Raw genomic sequence first — 16,088 nt, 5'->3', positions numbered from 1 at the left:
GGAAGATTATTGATAAAGCAATCTTTAGTGGCAGAAGTTATAGGTCTAACGTATTTATAACACGGAGTCGGCTTTGCAGCCTTGGCTAAATGTAATTTACATGAGACTAGATAATGATCTGAGATGTCATCGCTCTGCTGCAGAATTTCAACAGCATCAACATCTATTCCATGTAATAATATTAGATCTAGAGTATGATTACGACAATGAGTAGGTCCTGACACGTGTTGTCTAACTCCAATTGAGTTTACAATGTCTTTAAATGCCAATCCCAAAGCATCTTTTTCATTATCTACATGTATATTAAAATCACCAACAATTAGTACTTTATCTGCAGCCAATACTAAATCTGATAGAAAGTCCGCAAATTCTTTGATAAAATCTTTATGGTGCCCTGGTGGCCTGTACACAGTAGCCAGCAGAATTCTCAAATGTGATTTATCGTTTACACTATATATTTTTACATTAAGCACCAATACTTCAAAAGAAGTATATTTAAAGCTACATTTCTTAGTGGTTTTGAAAATATTACTATAAATTACTGCAACCAGGAGAGCTGAGTCAATTTTCAGAGAGTCACATTTATGCACATTATTTGACCATAGAAAAGAAAATATAAATATCAAGCTCACTGTATTACATACACTTATGCTGATCTGTGATCCTAACAGAACTGAATTCTTCCATTATGTATGTGATTACAACACGATCCTGCTTGAAAACAGGGGCTATGCCTGCAGGCAGTATTTTGACACCATTCCCTGACACAAACCCCTTACAACGCAGCTCTAGCCAGGACAAGGACACGCATTGAAATTGACCTTGGGCAACTAAAGGGAAGATTTCAGTGTTTCATTTTCAGATTTCAGAAAAGCCTGAGGGTTGCACCTGACAGGGCCTGTGACATTAATGTTGCATGTGCCATACTCCACAACATTGCCACCATCAGAAAGGAGAGGAGCCCTGTGGTGGAGGTGCAGCCTGATGATGACCTCCAGCCTGATGATGACCTCCAGTCAGTGCACTTGAACCGACCTAGTGGCAGAGCTGCATGGGACAGAATTGTGTAACACCATTTTTGAAATGCATTACATTTTTAATAAAAAAAAAACATGACAAATAAGCTTAGTTCCTTTTTTATTTCAATTATTCTTTGTAAAGAAAAGCCAGTGATCAAGTCATCTTTTACCTCCAATAAGAGAGATTATGTAAGGGCAGCAATAGTACTCAGTGTGAAATAATGTATTAGCTTACTCTGAAGTTCCTTTGAAGCAACTCTATCTCTAGTGCCATTTTTTTCTTTAAGTAGTCTCTATTTAAGTTCAAGTTCTCTTGTGTGTTTTTTTTTTGTTCAAAATACTCTTGTCTGTTGAAGACTCCTATTAAATAGGGAACGGATATCACCCTGTGTCATTTGTGGAAAAAAGGGGGAAAAAACCTGTTAATGCATCCCTCATGCAACAAAAATCAAAAGGAAAAGTACAACACTTCCAACCTCTTTATCACTTTTATGTGCTGACTCTTCTGTAGGCCTTTCTGTAGATGTGGACTCCTGCAACTCATATTGCAGTCAGAAATAATATGTACACATGTGTAAATCAAGTGAAGTTATTATGCACTTACATATACTTTCTCCAAAGGACAGTCATCTGAGAGGGTTTCTTCACTGTCCAGTGCATTAGAAACTAATGGGTATTACAAAGTGTTGCACTTTTCTTCCCTTTTGATGTGAAGTTAGAAAAAGTCCACTTACTGCACATGCTGCACATGCTTCAGCCACCACTTGCTTGGGAACAGGTGTATTGTGTAAAACTGCACAAAAGAGGAAAACACAATGTCATTACAACGATGGACACTGGAGAAAAATGTGATCAATAACTCATGGCAACATATTTTTACATTATAGCCTACATGCAGTGTTCACTTTCACAAGTCAAAGCAAAGCAACTAATAGAATTTAAAGCTCATTTACCAGTAATGAAGGTGTTGCTGCTACTGGTCCCTGGCTGTGGGTCTAAGGAAGAGCTGAACCCAGGGATCCACAATGGGCCAGTTTACATTCATCCCAAGGTTCAGTCCTATTGATACATATCCCCTTTTAAACCAACACATGAACGCACAGTTATCTCAGATAACGATACTCGGTTACTAACGTAACCTCGGTTCTCTCTAGAGAGGGAACGAGTAATGCGTAAGTTTAGCTTACGCTACGGGAAAGATTCATCTTCTCGAGATATTGAAGCCAAAAAATTATCCTTAATTTTGTATTCATTGTCAACGCAGTGCAGCAGCTAGCAGACCTAGAGCAGGCCATCTCGCGTGCTCATTGGCTGCCCTGCGGGCAACTGCTGCAGCCTACCAGTGAGCCCGGCGTGACGTCACGCCCAATGAAGGGCGCCCGCGCCTTCATAGCGTCACAGCCTGCCAGAATGGGCGTGGCTTAGCGTATAAAAGTAGGGGCTGTAGGCTGACTTCCCTGGTTTTTCGTCGACTGAAGCGAAGTCGCTCGTGGCGCGAGCACGGCCGGTTACGCAATACTCGTTCCCTCTCTAGAGAGAACCGAGGTTACGTTAGTAACCGAGTATCGTTCTTTTACGAGAGGTTCTCTCGTATTGCGTAAGTTTAGCTTACGCTACGGGAACACTTTGTCAACGCCGTGCGCGCCAAGCATCCACCATGAGACCCCGAACTTTCAGGGGAACCCCATAAGTGGAAAAAATAAGGTGGCCAGCCACGCGGGCCATCACTTGTACATAAGCACACATAGGGAATACAGAGCAGCGCGCCGGTCTGTATAGGCACATGGCACATACCCTACTAGTGCAGCTCAACCAGGAGAGCTGAGTCACGTGAGAGTGATCTGAGCAGGAAGATCTAGGCAGAATACACATCTCCTTCAAACTGACAAAAGTTTAGCCTGCAAGGCAGGAACTTCTAGGTTATAAAACCTGACAAAGGTAGACGGGGAGCCCCAGCCCGCCGCTACACATATGTCATGGATAGAAATCCCACTGGACCACGCCCACGACGAGGCCACGCCTCTCGTGGAATGAGCCCTGATGCCCAGAGGGCATTGCAGACCTTTTGATGTGTAAGCAGCTGCTATAGCGTCCACTATCCATCTGGACAGGCTCTGTTTCCAGGAGGCGAGACCCTTGGTGCGCCTACCAAACGAAACAAAAAGCTGTTCTGAACGCCTGAAGGAGGCGGAGCGCGTAATGTAAAATCTCAGCGCCCTGACAGGGCAGAGGAGATTCACATCACTTTCGCTGTCAGATGCTGGCAGAGCTGACAGCGAAATAACTTGCGCTCTGAATGGAGTGCCCATCACTTTAGGAGCATAGCCATGTCTAGGTCTGAGGATGACTTTAGAGTCATTCGGCCCGAACTCAAGACACGACGCACTGACAGACAGCGCGTGCAGGTCCCCCACACGTTTTACTGACGACAGTGCAGTCAGAAAGACGGTTTCAGTGATAGATATTTCAACCCCACGGAGTCTAGTGGTTCAAATGGAAAGGCTTTCAGGGCCTCGAGGACCAATGAAAGATCCCACATAGGAACCAACGGGGGGCGCGGCGGGTTCATCCTTCTAGCTCCTCTAAGGAAGCGGATGACCAACTCATGTCTTCCCAGTGACTGGCCGTGCGTCGATTCTGCGAACGCTGCCACGGCCGCCACGTATACTTTGAGCGTGGATGGGAACCTCCCCTTATCCAACAGCTCTTGTAGGAAGGTGAGCCACCCCGCATGTCCGTGGGTCCAGACCTCTGTCGGTGCACCATCCGGAGAACACCGACCATTTAGACGCGTAGAGCCTTCTCGTGGAAGGAGCTCTAGACTGCGTGATCGTGTTCATCACTCCTTCTGGCAGGGCAACGAGTACCCGTTGATCAACCATGCGTGCAGAGACCAGCGCTCTGGATGGGGATGCCAGATCGCGCCGCGAGCCTGAGAGAGGAGATCTGCCCTCAACGGAATCGGCCACTGAGCTGTATGTGACAGTTGTGCTAGTTCCGGGAACCAAATCTGATTCTCCCAACGCGGGGCTATGAGGAGCACCGAGTGGCGCGTTTCCCTGATTCTCTTGATCACCTGTGGTAACAGAGAGACCGGAGGGAAAACATATAGCGGGAGGCTGGGCCAAACCTGGGCCAGCGCGTCCTCGTCCTTCGAAAAGAACATCGGGCATTGAGCGTTGTCTTTTGACGCAAATAGGTCGACTTCCGCTCTGCCGAATAGGCGCCACAGTTTCTGGACCGTTTGGGGGTGCAGGGACCATTCCCCTGGGGGAACATTGTCCCTGGACAGTTTGTCTGGGCCGTCGTTCAAATGGCCAGGCACATGCGCCGCCCTCAGCGAGCGCAGGTGCATCTGAGACCAAATAAGGAGGCGTTCCGTCAGATTGCAGAGATTTCTGGATCTGACACCGCCCTGACGGTTTACATAGGATACCACAGACATGTTTTCCGAGCGGACAAGAACATGTTGGTCCTGTATGAACGGGAGGAAGCGCTTCGGCGCGTTCTCGACCGCTATCATTTCCAGACAGTTTATGTGAAAACACTTCTCTTGGTCTGACCACTGGCCGAAGACCGGTCTGCCCTCGAACAGCGCGCCCCAACCCGAGTTGGACGCATCTGTCGAAATGACTTCCCGATAAGAGATGGTTCCCATCATCACTCCCTGCTGGTACCAGTCGGCTACTAACCAGGGCTGCAGAGCCGCTATGCAGGTCTGAGTCACTCTGATTTTCTGGCCGCCAGAGACCCAAGCTCGGCGGGACGCGCGAGCATTCAACCAGCGTTGGAGCGGGCGCATGCACAGTAGGCCCAGCTGAAGCACCGCTGCAGCTGATGCCATACAGCCCAACATCCTTTGAAATGTTTTTAAAGGGAGAAAGCTGCCCTTCTGGAAAGATGCGGCTAGGTGGCGAACACGGCGCACGCGCTGTGTTGATAAACGAGCCGTCATGGTCACCGAATCCAGTTCTATTCCTACAAAGGAAATTGACTGGCTGGGCAGTAATGAGCTCTTGCTCCAGTTGACCGTGAGACCCAAGCTTTCCAGGTGACTGAGAAGCACTGTTCTGTGAGATAGCAGTTCTGTCTCTGACTGTGCCAATATCAGCCAATCGTCCAGATAGTTCATTATTCGCAGCCCCTGACTTCTCAGGGGGGCGAGCGCCGCGTGCATGCACTTCGTAAATGTACGTGGTGCTAGAGACAGGCCGAACGGCAGGACGGTGTATTGAGATACCTGACCGTCGAAGGCGAATCTCAAAAATTGCCTGTGACGGGGTATTATCTGAATCTGAAAATAGGCATCCTTCAGATCTAGAGAAATAAACCAGTCCCTCGGGCGAACGTGCGCAAGGATTTTCCTGGTCGTAAGCATTTTGAACGGTCTTTTCGCAAGCACTTTGTTCAAATGTCTCAGATCTAGGATAGGTCTGAAGGCTCCGTCCTTCTTGGGTACGAGAAAATATCGGCTGTAAAAGCCTGACTCGCTCAGAGAAGGCGGTACCTTTTCTATAGCCCCTTTGCACAGCAGCTTTGCTATTTCTGCGTGAAGTAGGTGTGCTACTTCCGCATTCACTATCGTCGCGGTCCGGGCTCGAAAGCGCGGGGGACGGCAAATGAATTGAAGTGTATGGCCCTGCTTTATTGTGCTCAGCACCCATTCTGAAATCCCTGGGATAGTTTCCCACGCAGCTATGTGAGCCGCCAGGGGGCGAATGGCCTCCAGGTTTAGATCGCCGCCATTTGTGAAACTGAACCGGAGCCGAAAGCGCGGCGCGCGCGCTCTCGGTTCTGGGCAATGGCTGCTCGCTGAAAGCCGAAACTGGCTGATTAATGTGAGATGTCTATGGCGTTATTATCCTGTCAGATGTCGAGAGCGCATTATTGTAGCGCGAAAGTACATTAATATTATGCGCGAGCGTGAATCTCTCTGCTCGCGCGCGAAATATGATATGCCGAGCGCGAATCTCTCTGCTCGCGCGCGGAATATGATATGCCGAGCGCGAATCTCTCTGCTCGCGCGCGAGAACTGGGCGCGTGCTCTCAGATACACTTCTCTTGTTAGAATTCTCTCTCTGGGCTGAGTGGGCTCGCTGCCTCGCTCAGAGAATATGCCTGCACTTAAAAACGTGTTCAGTGCAATCGCGAATCGCTCCTCTTCCCCAGCTAACAATTTTAGGTTATAAGAACGTTTTCATAACGTTCCCATTAAGTTATAAAAACGTTATTTCTGAATGTTCTAGGGAATTTCAAAAAGTCCCGTTTTTTAGACGTTGTATTAACGTTATTTCTTGGTTATAAGAACGTTCAATTCTCCCGTTATGTAAACGTTGTATTAATATTATTTCCTGGTTATAATAACGTTAGAACGTTCAATTCTCCCTTTATATAAACGTTGTATTAACGTTCTTGCTTGGTTATAAGAACGTTATTCAAACGTTCAATTCTCCCATTATATAAACGTTCTCTTAATGTTTTTCTAAGATAATGAAAAACGTTTCATTCAATAAAAAACATTAAGAAATGTTTTAATAATTATTAAAACCTTTCTTAATGTTTTTAATATAACAAGGTAGCCTATATAATAGGCCTAGCCTATATGAAGAACCTAAAACAAGAACTTTCAGATTTTAAAATTAAGACAAAAAATTTAAAAAAGACCCATGAATCATGTCTATAATATGTGTAATGTAGTCCACTGAAGTCGAGTTGAATTGAACCCAAGTATAGTTTATTCCAATAAACCGATTTGGGTTGAAGTGACAATATGAAATTAACATGAACATAAACTTGGACTAAACATAGAATCACCAACAATGGTACAGGGAACAAAGCTAGACAAGAGAATGGGAACACAAGGACAAGGATAATGACCAAAAACAACCAATGACATTCACAAGTTAAAGTTAATTTAATTTATATAGCTCATTTTTACAACAATTTCCAAGTTTATGTTCATGTTAATTTCATATGGTCACTTCAACCCAAATCGGTTTATTGGAATAAACTATAGGCCTACTTGGGTTCAATTCAACTCGACTTCAGTGGACTACATTACACATATTATAGACATGATTCATGGGTCTTTTTTTTTTTTTTTTTTTTTGTCTTAATTTTAAAATCTGAAAGTTCTTGTTTTAGGTTCTTCATATAGGCTAGGCCTATTATATAGGCTACCTTGTTATATAAAAAACATTAAGACAGGTTTTAATAATTATTAAAACATTTCTTAATGTTTTTTTATTGAATGAAACGTTTTTCATTATCTTAGAAAAACGTTAAGAGAACGTTTATATAATGGGAGAATTGAACGTTTGAATAACGTTCTTATAACCAAGCAAGAACGTTAATACATACAACGTTTATACAAAGGGAGAATTGAACGTTCTAACGTTATTATAACCAGGAAATAACATTAATACAACGTTTACATAACGGGAGAATTGAACGTTCTTATAACCAAGAAATAACGTTAATAAAACGTCTAAAAAACTGGACTTTTTGAAATTCCCTAGAACATTCAGAAATAACGTTTTTATAACTTAATGGGAACGTTATGAAAACGTTCTTATAACCTAAAATTGTTAGCTGGGGAAGAGGAGCGATTCGCGATTGCACTGAACACGTTTTTAAGTGCAGGCATATTCTCTGAGCGAGGCAGCGAGCCCACTCAGCCCAGAGAGAGAATTCTTACAAGAGAAGTGTATCTGAGAGCGCGCGCCCAGTTCCCGCGCGAGCAGAGAGATTCACGCTCGGCACATCATATTCCGCGCGCGAGCAGAGAGATTCGCGCTCGGCACATCATATTCCGCGCGCGAGCAGAGAGATTCACGCTCGCGCATTATATTAATGTACTTTCGCGCTACAAAAATGCGCTCTCGACATTTGCCAGGAAAATAACGCCATAGATGTCCCAATCATAAGGGATGGGGAACATTTTCTTTTCACTGTTTGACGCGCGAGCAGCGCTCTGGGCGGAAAAGCTTCCTGTAAGCGTGAGCGCGTCTGCGCGGGCACGAGACTTACAAGTGTATTTGACGCCCCGATCGTAATGGATGGGGAGCGTCTTATTAATGCCCTGCGTTTTGTGATAACACTTAAACGCGCGGGCGGCGCCTGGGGGGAGGTTTGTGTTAGTAAGCGTGAACGCTCTCTGGCGGGCACGAGACTTACATTCATAACCTGCTTTTTTGATCGTGTAACAGAGCGGGAAGATAGTGGGCACAGACCTGTGGACACATTTCTTACATTCAACACTCGAGCGGCTTTTCTGCGCTTTATGAGAGTGTGCTCTGTGAGTGACACGAGATTTGAAGTGCTTGTGTGTAGGGGTGAACACTGGGGCGTGGGCACCTTCACTACACTTAAAACACCGACGGCGTGAGCCGGACCATACATTATACTCTTTTTGAGATTTCTCTGGGTCGCCGTGAAAACGGCGTTTGTGTGCAGGCGAGAGGGTGAACAAACCGGCTCGTTGGCTGCTAAATGAACCACTGCAGTAGCCTGTTTGAAGGGGACTGACAGGGAAATAAACTTTGACGGCGGTCCGGCCGCAGCGGGACACGCGCGTCTTTTCGGAGGCGATGTGTCTGTTAGTAAGCGTGAGCACTCGTGAGCGGGCACGTAACTTACATTCTTAACCTGACATGTATGTCTGGCCGTGTGACAGAGCGGGCAGAAAAATAGGCGTGAACACAGAGTTGTGGGCACGTTTCCTACATCTAGCACTCGAGCGGCATTTGCCAGCTTTATGAGAGTGGGCTCTGCGGGAGACACGGGGGGTATCGTGTTTGTGTGTAAGGGTGAACACCGAGATGTGGGCACCTTTTCTGCACTCAAGACACCAACGGCGTGAGCCGGATAACCAGACATAAAACTCACTTGAGATTTCTCTGGGTCGCCGCGAGAACGGGGGATGTGTGCAGGCGAGCGGGTTGCATTACTGGCTCGTTGGCTGCCAAATACACCGCTGCAGTAGCCTTATCTAAGGGGACTGACAGGCCGAGACATTTCGACGGCGAAGCGCAAGCCCGTCCGGGTCATGTATAGAGCTCGAGAGGGCTCTGCATGACGCTGCGAACGGGGACGCAAGGGCGGAGTAGCTCTCTTGTAACGTAAAGAGAGCTAGTCGCGTGCTCGTTGGTCGAGCAGAACTGTATAAAAATTTCTGCTTTTACCACGCATCCAGTACGTCGCGTATGTTGATGCCCGTCCGGGTCATGCAGAGAGCTCGAGAGGGCTCTGCATGACGCGCGAACGGTGACGCGAGGGCGAAGTAGCTCTTTTGTAACGTAAAGAGAGCTAGCCGCGTGCTCGTTAGTCGAGCAGAACTGGGAACAGTGTTTGTATGAGGGCGCGCGCACAAGTAGTGGGCACGGAACCTACATGTGACACAGATGATGCCCGTCCGGGTCATGCAGAGAGCTCGAGAGGGCTCTGCATGACGCGCGAACGGGGAAACGAGGACGGGGTAGCTCTCTTGTAACGTAAAGAGAGCTAGCCGCGTGCTTGTTGGTCGAGCAGAACTGTATAAAAATTTCTGCTCTTACCACGCATCCAGTACGTTGCGTAAGTTGATGCCCGTCCGGGTCATGCAGAGAGCTCGAGAGGGCTCTGCATGACACGCGAACGGCGACGCGAGGGTGGGGTAGCTCTCTTGTAACGTAAAGAGAGCTAGCCGCGGTCTGATGCCAGGATGGAGCAGCAGTCTCTCGTGGCGTGTACCTCGGCCTCATCCTCAGATGCGACAGCAGTGAGGCTCGTGAGCGGCAGCTGCGCGTCGGTGAGGGGAGGCGGGGAAGGCGAAAGCGAGGCTCGAGGGAGGTTCTCCGGCGAGCGCGTCGTTGTGGCCACGTGTTCCGGCTGTCTCAGGGAACGGCGCTTCTTCCTGCGTGGTCCCACAGAGGGCGGAGTGACTGCTTCGGGGTTGAAGGCTTCGAGTCGAGCCCGCAGGGTCGACAGCGGAAGCGCTTCACAGAGCTCGCAGCCCCCGGACGCGAGGGCGAGCTCTGCATGTTCCAGGCCCAGGCAGAGAGCGACACACTGTAAAAAGACACTTGCTGCTCTTTTAGGAATAGGTTTTGCAAGGTAAAAGGATACGTCGCCGGATAGCGTAGCTCGCACGGATGGCTGAAGGTGGCGAAGACGGCCGGCTTCCTCAGCGCTGTCCTCAGCTGGCTGTTCGCTGTTCGACGGCGGCGGTGGCTTCTCTCAGATCCAGCGATGCAAAGAGCTCGCTGAAGAGACGAAAAATCAGGGAAGTCAGCCTACAGCCCCTACTTTTATACGCTAAGCCACGCCCATTCTGGCGGGCTGTGACGCTATGAAGGCGTGGGCGCCCTTCATTGGGCGTGACGTCACGCCGGGCTCACTGGTAGGCTGCAGCAGTTGCCCGCAGGGCAGCCAATGAGCACGCGAGATGGCCTGCTCTAGGTCTGCTAGCTGCTGCACTGCGTTGACAATGAATACAAAATTAAGGATAATTTTTTGGCTTCAATATCTCGAGAAGATTAATCTTTCCCGTAGCGTAAGCTAAACTTACGCAATACGAGAGAACCTCTCGTAAGAGAACTCAATCCAGCGATACTAATCATATACAACAAGTGTGTTCGAAGAACCTAATTAGCCAGATCATGATTAGCCTGATGATATCATCTTGGCCCCCTGGGGTCCGTTCTTCGTCACTAACTCAGTTTGCTGGATTTGATTGTTGACGATTTGGCATGATCAAAGCCCGTCTACGGAAAGCCTTGGCACTTCCTATTAGCCCCATTGTGTATCATCTTGGTTGCAGTTCCATTAGAATTCCACTGGAGGTGATCGAGGGTGAGTACAGAATGAATGGGAGTCTATGGGGCTAGACGGCTAAATGTATCTCTTTCTCCTGCTTGTCGTTGAATCAACATAGATTTTATTGTTGATTCCACAAGTTCAATATAGATTATAGACCAAAAGTCGAATAAATGAGTACTTATGTCCTTTCGATTTCTTACAGGTTGGGCCGTTGTTGGCCGGAACGCGCTAGCATTCTGCTATTATGTGACGTCATCACATTTTTGAACGGATTTTTAGAACAGATAAGTGAACTTAAAAATGCAGTTTTCAGCTGAGTGTATTATATTAGTCCCCCCTTTTGAATGCAACTTTCAGATTACTTGAAAATAAAAATTACATCCTGAGAAAAGTGGATTTCTGGGGATGAAACCCCATAGACTCCCATTCATTCTGCACTCGCCCGCGAGCGCCCCCGCATGGACAGAGACGTGTTACTGCAGCCAGTTCAGAATCCGGAAGTAACCAGAGAGTGCCAGTTCCCTTTCGAACGGTCACTTCGTATTGCATAGCTATACGCAGTGGGGGAAACTCCTTTTCCTCAATTTACTGAAGCCTTTATGTAAAGCGCATTTGCAGCTGCACAGCAGAACATGAGCGTCTGGCTCGCTCATAGGCTGCGCTGCGGCAACTGCATATCCAATGGCGCCTCTGACGTGCAACCAATGAGATCACTCTGCGTCATACACGTCAGAGCCCACCTAGGGGGCGTGTCCTCAGACTATATTAGTCCCCGAATTCGCCATTATAGCAGATTTTACTCCTTCAGCGACAAACTTCCCGTCTCTGACCATTTATTGACCATTTATCTGACCATTTATTGAACCTTCGCCGTCGAACAAGCCTTCAGCCTGAGCGAGCTACAGTTCAGCAGACGACACATTCAACCGTGTTTCTCCTGACGCCGTCTCTCCTGTGGCTATCCGGCGATATCCTTTCATTATTATTGCATTTCTTGTGTGTTTGTCTGTAACTAGCGTTGTTTCAATGCCTCGTGTCAAGACATGCGCCACGTGCGGATGCAAGCTGCAGGAGGCGGACGAACACGCTGACTGCATTCCTTGCCTGGGACTTCACCACGCGGAGAATGCACTGTCTGCCGGCGGATGTGCGGCCTGCGAGAGCATGCCCATCTCCGTGCTGCGAACTCGACTAGCCCTCTCCCGTGATGGCGAAATGCATTGTATCTTGAGATACAAGAAATGCATCTCAACCGCGCTTCCCTCTCCGGCCCTACTTCAGCCGAAGAAGAAGAAGCGCCGCAGCCAACGGCAACCAGAGAGCATGGATGTTAGTGAACGCACGCCGGCCACGTCCCCGCGTGCCTCACTCTCTCCATCTCCTTCATCTCCGGTCCTGTTCGAGGGAGATCCATTTTTTCCTGAAGTACACGAGGAGCTTACCAAGGCCTGGCGCACTCCTTATTCTACGCGAGGCCCCGCAGTTTCCGCGACGCTCTCCTCCATGGACGGAGCAGCGGAAAAAGGCTATGAGTCGTTGCCGCCCCTCGAAGAGGCGTTGGCCGCTCATCTCTGCCCGAACACAGCTGCTAGCTGGCGAACTAGGGCTGTTCATCCCAACAAGCCGTGCCGTAGCACTTCAGCCCTCGCTGGACGCGCGTATTCCGCCTCCGGTCAGGCTGCATCGGCCCTGCACACGATGTCCGTGCTGCAGGTTTACCAGGCCAAACTCCTCCGGTCTATGGACGAGGCTGGCCCGGACCCTGAGGCCTTTCGGGACCTGCGAAGCGCCACGGACTTGGCCTTGAGAGCTACCAAGGCCACAGCACAGGCTATCGGGAGGAATATGGCGAGTTTGGTCGTGCTTGAGCGCCACCTCTGGCTTACCCTCACTGACATCAAGGACGCGGAGAGAACGAGGTTCCTCTACGCCCCAGTATCCAGCACCGGCCTCTTCGGCCCGGCGGTGAATCCCATCCCACCCGATCTCAAGGGCTAGCACGCAGAGGAAAGAGAGAGGGCACGGGTCCCGCACTTGCCGGACCACCCTCGAAGAAGCCGAGAAAACTTCCCACAGCCCCCTGTTCAGTTCAGGCGGCTGGGGATTTTATTACTGCAAAAAGGCCCGCAACAGTAAGGGAAGTGGGGCTGTTCGTGGACTTTTCCCCATTCATTTAAATTGCCATTGTACGCTTAAGCACTCGGTGGGATCGCTGCAGCATATGGACGCCCATTTGCCATTGTAGTGAACGGTGAAATGGACAGTTTGCGTTTTTGGGGGGTAAGGCGTGACAATGCAGTGCATGTCCCATAGGGCCCTTGATGGACACCTCTAGGGGGCGACCTCGCTCCACCGGTGGTTTCCACAGAGGGCCTACGATGTCCACGGGGGCCCCTATGTCCACGAACTGCACATACCATCCCCCTGTCAGCCTATTCTTCATCCTTTCATCCACGGAGTGCGTTAGGTGTCCCCTGACTGCCTATTCTTCATCCCTTTGTCCACTAAGCGCATATGGTGTCCCCTGACAGCCTTTCCCTACCATAGTCTTCCTCTTGTCCACCAAGTGCCCAGAGTGTCCCCTGACAGCCTATTCTTGTCCACGGAGTGCATATTTGTCCCCTTACAGCCTAAATGAAGCTAGGGGGCGGGGATCGATCCCGGACACGCCCCCTGTCCACGGAGAGCGTATCCATCCCCCTTACAGCCTTTTTCCCGCACACCCGCTCCACGCCATTGGCCGAAGTCGCGGGGTGGGCGGGGCTATCCACGGAGAGCCTATTATGTCCCCTTACAGCCTAAATGAAGCTGGGGGCGGGGATCGATCCCGGACACGCCTCCTGTCCACGGAGAGACTATCCGTCCCCCTTACAGCCTATTTCCCGCACACCCGCTCCACGCCATTGGCCGAAGTCGCGGGGTGGGCGGGGCCGTCTATTTGTCCCCTTACAGCCTAAATGAAGCCAGGGGGCAGGGATCGATGCCGGTCACCGCAAATGACCACTTTATTCATGAAACATGACCTTTTAATGCAGTGTCCACAGGGAGCCCACAGGGGCTCCGTAGAATAAGTTGCAGGTGGGAATTCCACACATGTGTTGAAATCACCTCGTAATTACGGGGATTCACCCGCTGAAAATGTCAAAGTTAAAAACAGCATCCCACCCGCACCTTATTCGACAGGGCCCCTGTAGGCTCCCCGTGGACAATATGATTTTTTTGCAAATTTTGCACAATTAATATCTCGGGAGTTAAGCCGAGTTGGAGCTCCAAACTCCGGGCATGAGGGGGGCCCATTGGGGCCCTGCAGACCCCACCATCCTCGGCTCGTGGGATCTTCCGTTTCCGAGATACGGCCACTTCCTGTCCAGGTTTGACCGGGTGTATCTCGGAAACCAAGCCGACTTGGAGGTCCATACTCCGGGCATGGATAGGCACCCATGGGCCCCCCATTACCCCAGAGTATGGAGCCCAAAGTCGGCTTGGCTTTGGAGTTATGCCCGGTCAAAAATGGGACTTTGACCGGGTGTATCTCGGAAACCACCCCGACTTGGAGCTTTAAACTCCGGGCGTGGGTAGGTACCCATGGGCCCCCCATGACCCCAGAGTATGGAGCCCCAAGTCGGCTTGGTTCTTGAGATACACCCGGTCAAAATGTCTTTATAAATTAAAGTAATTTCAAATTAAACCGTGTCCTCCTTGAAAATATACTAGAGACCTGAATGTATCATTTAAAGTAAGTCACTATCTAATGCATGTACAATCACTGCTCTGTGTCTTAAAGTATACTTGAGACTGCTATTATAACTTTAAGTAATTTTGCATGTGATAACAGTGTATTGCTTGAAATTATACACTCATAACTTCACTAGTAAATTTTGAAGTAAGGTGCATATAGTTGCATTGATTTACTTTAAATTATCAGCACGCACCAGCTAGTATATCTTTTAATGCATTGTCCACGGGGAGCCTACAGGGGCTCTGTCGAATTAGTTGCAGATGGGCTCCGAAATTTAAACGGCTATAACTCGGGGACCCAGCCGCCTAGAGACACCAAACTCGGGTCAAAGTAAGGTCCCGAGGGGCCCTCTCCAACGCGCCCTAGCCCGTGCTTCTAGCGCCCCCACGGTCCGAGATACGGGGCCCAACAGGAAAGGGTTCACTTCAGAAGGAAGGGTCCCAGAGGCTCAGGACTCTGGGGTCTGAGATGGCCCCTAGGGACCCCTCACCACCCCAAAGGACGATCCGCTGGGACCCGTCATTTCCGAGATATAGACCGTTTTGTCCAAAAGTCCCTTTTGTATAACCGGGTGTATCTCGGGAGTTAAGCCGAGTTGGAGCTCCAAACTCCGGGCATGAGGGGGGCCCATTGGGCCCCTTCAGACCCCACTGTCCCCGGCTCGTGGAACCTTCCGTTTCCGAGATACGGCCACTTCCTGTCCAGGTTTAACCGGGTGTATCTCGGAAACCACGCCGACTTGGAGGTCCATACTCCGGGCTTGGGTAGGCACCCATGGGCCCCCCATTACCCCAGAGTATGGAGCCCAAAGTCGGTTTGGCTTTGGAGTTATGCCCGGTCAAAAATGGGACTTTGACCGGGTGTATCTCGGAAACCAAGCCGACTTGGAGGTCCATACTCCGGGCATGGGGAGGCACCCGTGGGACTTCCACACATGTGTTGAAATCGCCTCGTAATTACGGGGATTCACCCGCTGAAAATGTCAAAGTTAAAAAGAGCATCCCACCCGCAACTCATTCGACAGAGCCCCTGTAGACTCCCCGTGGACAGTATGATTTTATGCAAATTTTGCACAATTAATATCTGTAATGTACATCAGTGTGTTGTGCTGTGTCCCCTAAGGCAGCGGTCCCCAACCTTTTTTGCGCCACGGACCGGTTTAATGTCAGACAATGTTTTCACGGACCGGCCTTTAAGGTGCTCCTAAAAACGCGTAGAAAACGCTAGGGGCGAGGTTGCACTCCGGAGGCGTCTGTCGTTGCTAAGCAACCATCAGCTGCAGCTCCGTTACAGCAAGGAAATTTCAGCAATGGATTTCCACCACCGAAAAGCCCTTGCTGTAACTCTGTTACAAGATTTATTTACTAAGAAGAGTAAAAAAAAACCAAAAAAACGCTGCAGTGTTTGGGTGCAAGGCCGTGCAACCGCTACTACAAAACCGCAAAAACCATGGGGAATTTCACCAGCTGATTCAGGAGCTCCGCCTGGACAATGGGAGGTTCAAAGCCTATTTCAGAGTGGACAAGGACCAG

Source organism: Rhinichthys klamathensis, unplaced genomic scaffold, assembly GCF_029890125.1.
Source record: "Rhinichthys klamathensis goyatoka isolate OS25496 unplaced genomic scaffold, OSU_Roscu_1.1 h1tg000036l_1, whole genome shotgun sequence".
NCBI classification, from domain to species: domain Eukaryota; kingdom Metazoa; phylum Chordata; class Actinopteri; order Cypriniformes; family Leuciscidae; genus Rhinichthys; species Rhinichthys klamathensis.
This window is presented reverse-complemented; position numbering follows the sequence as displayed.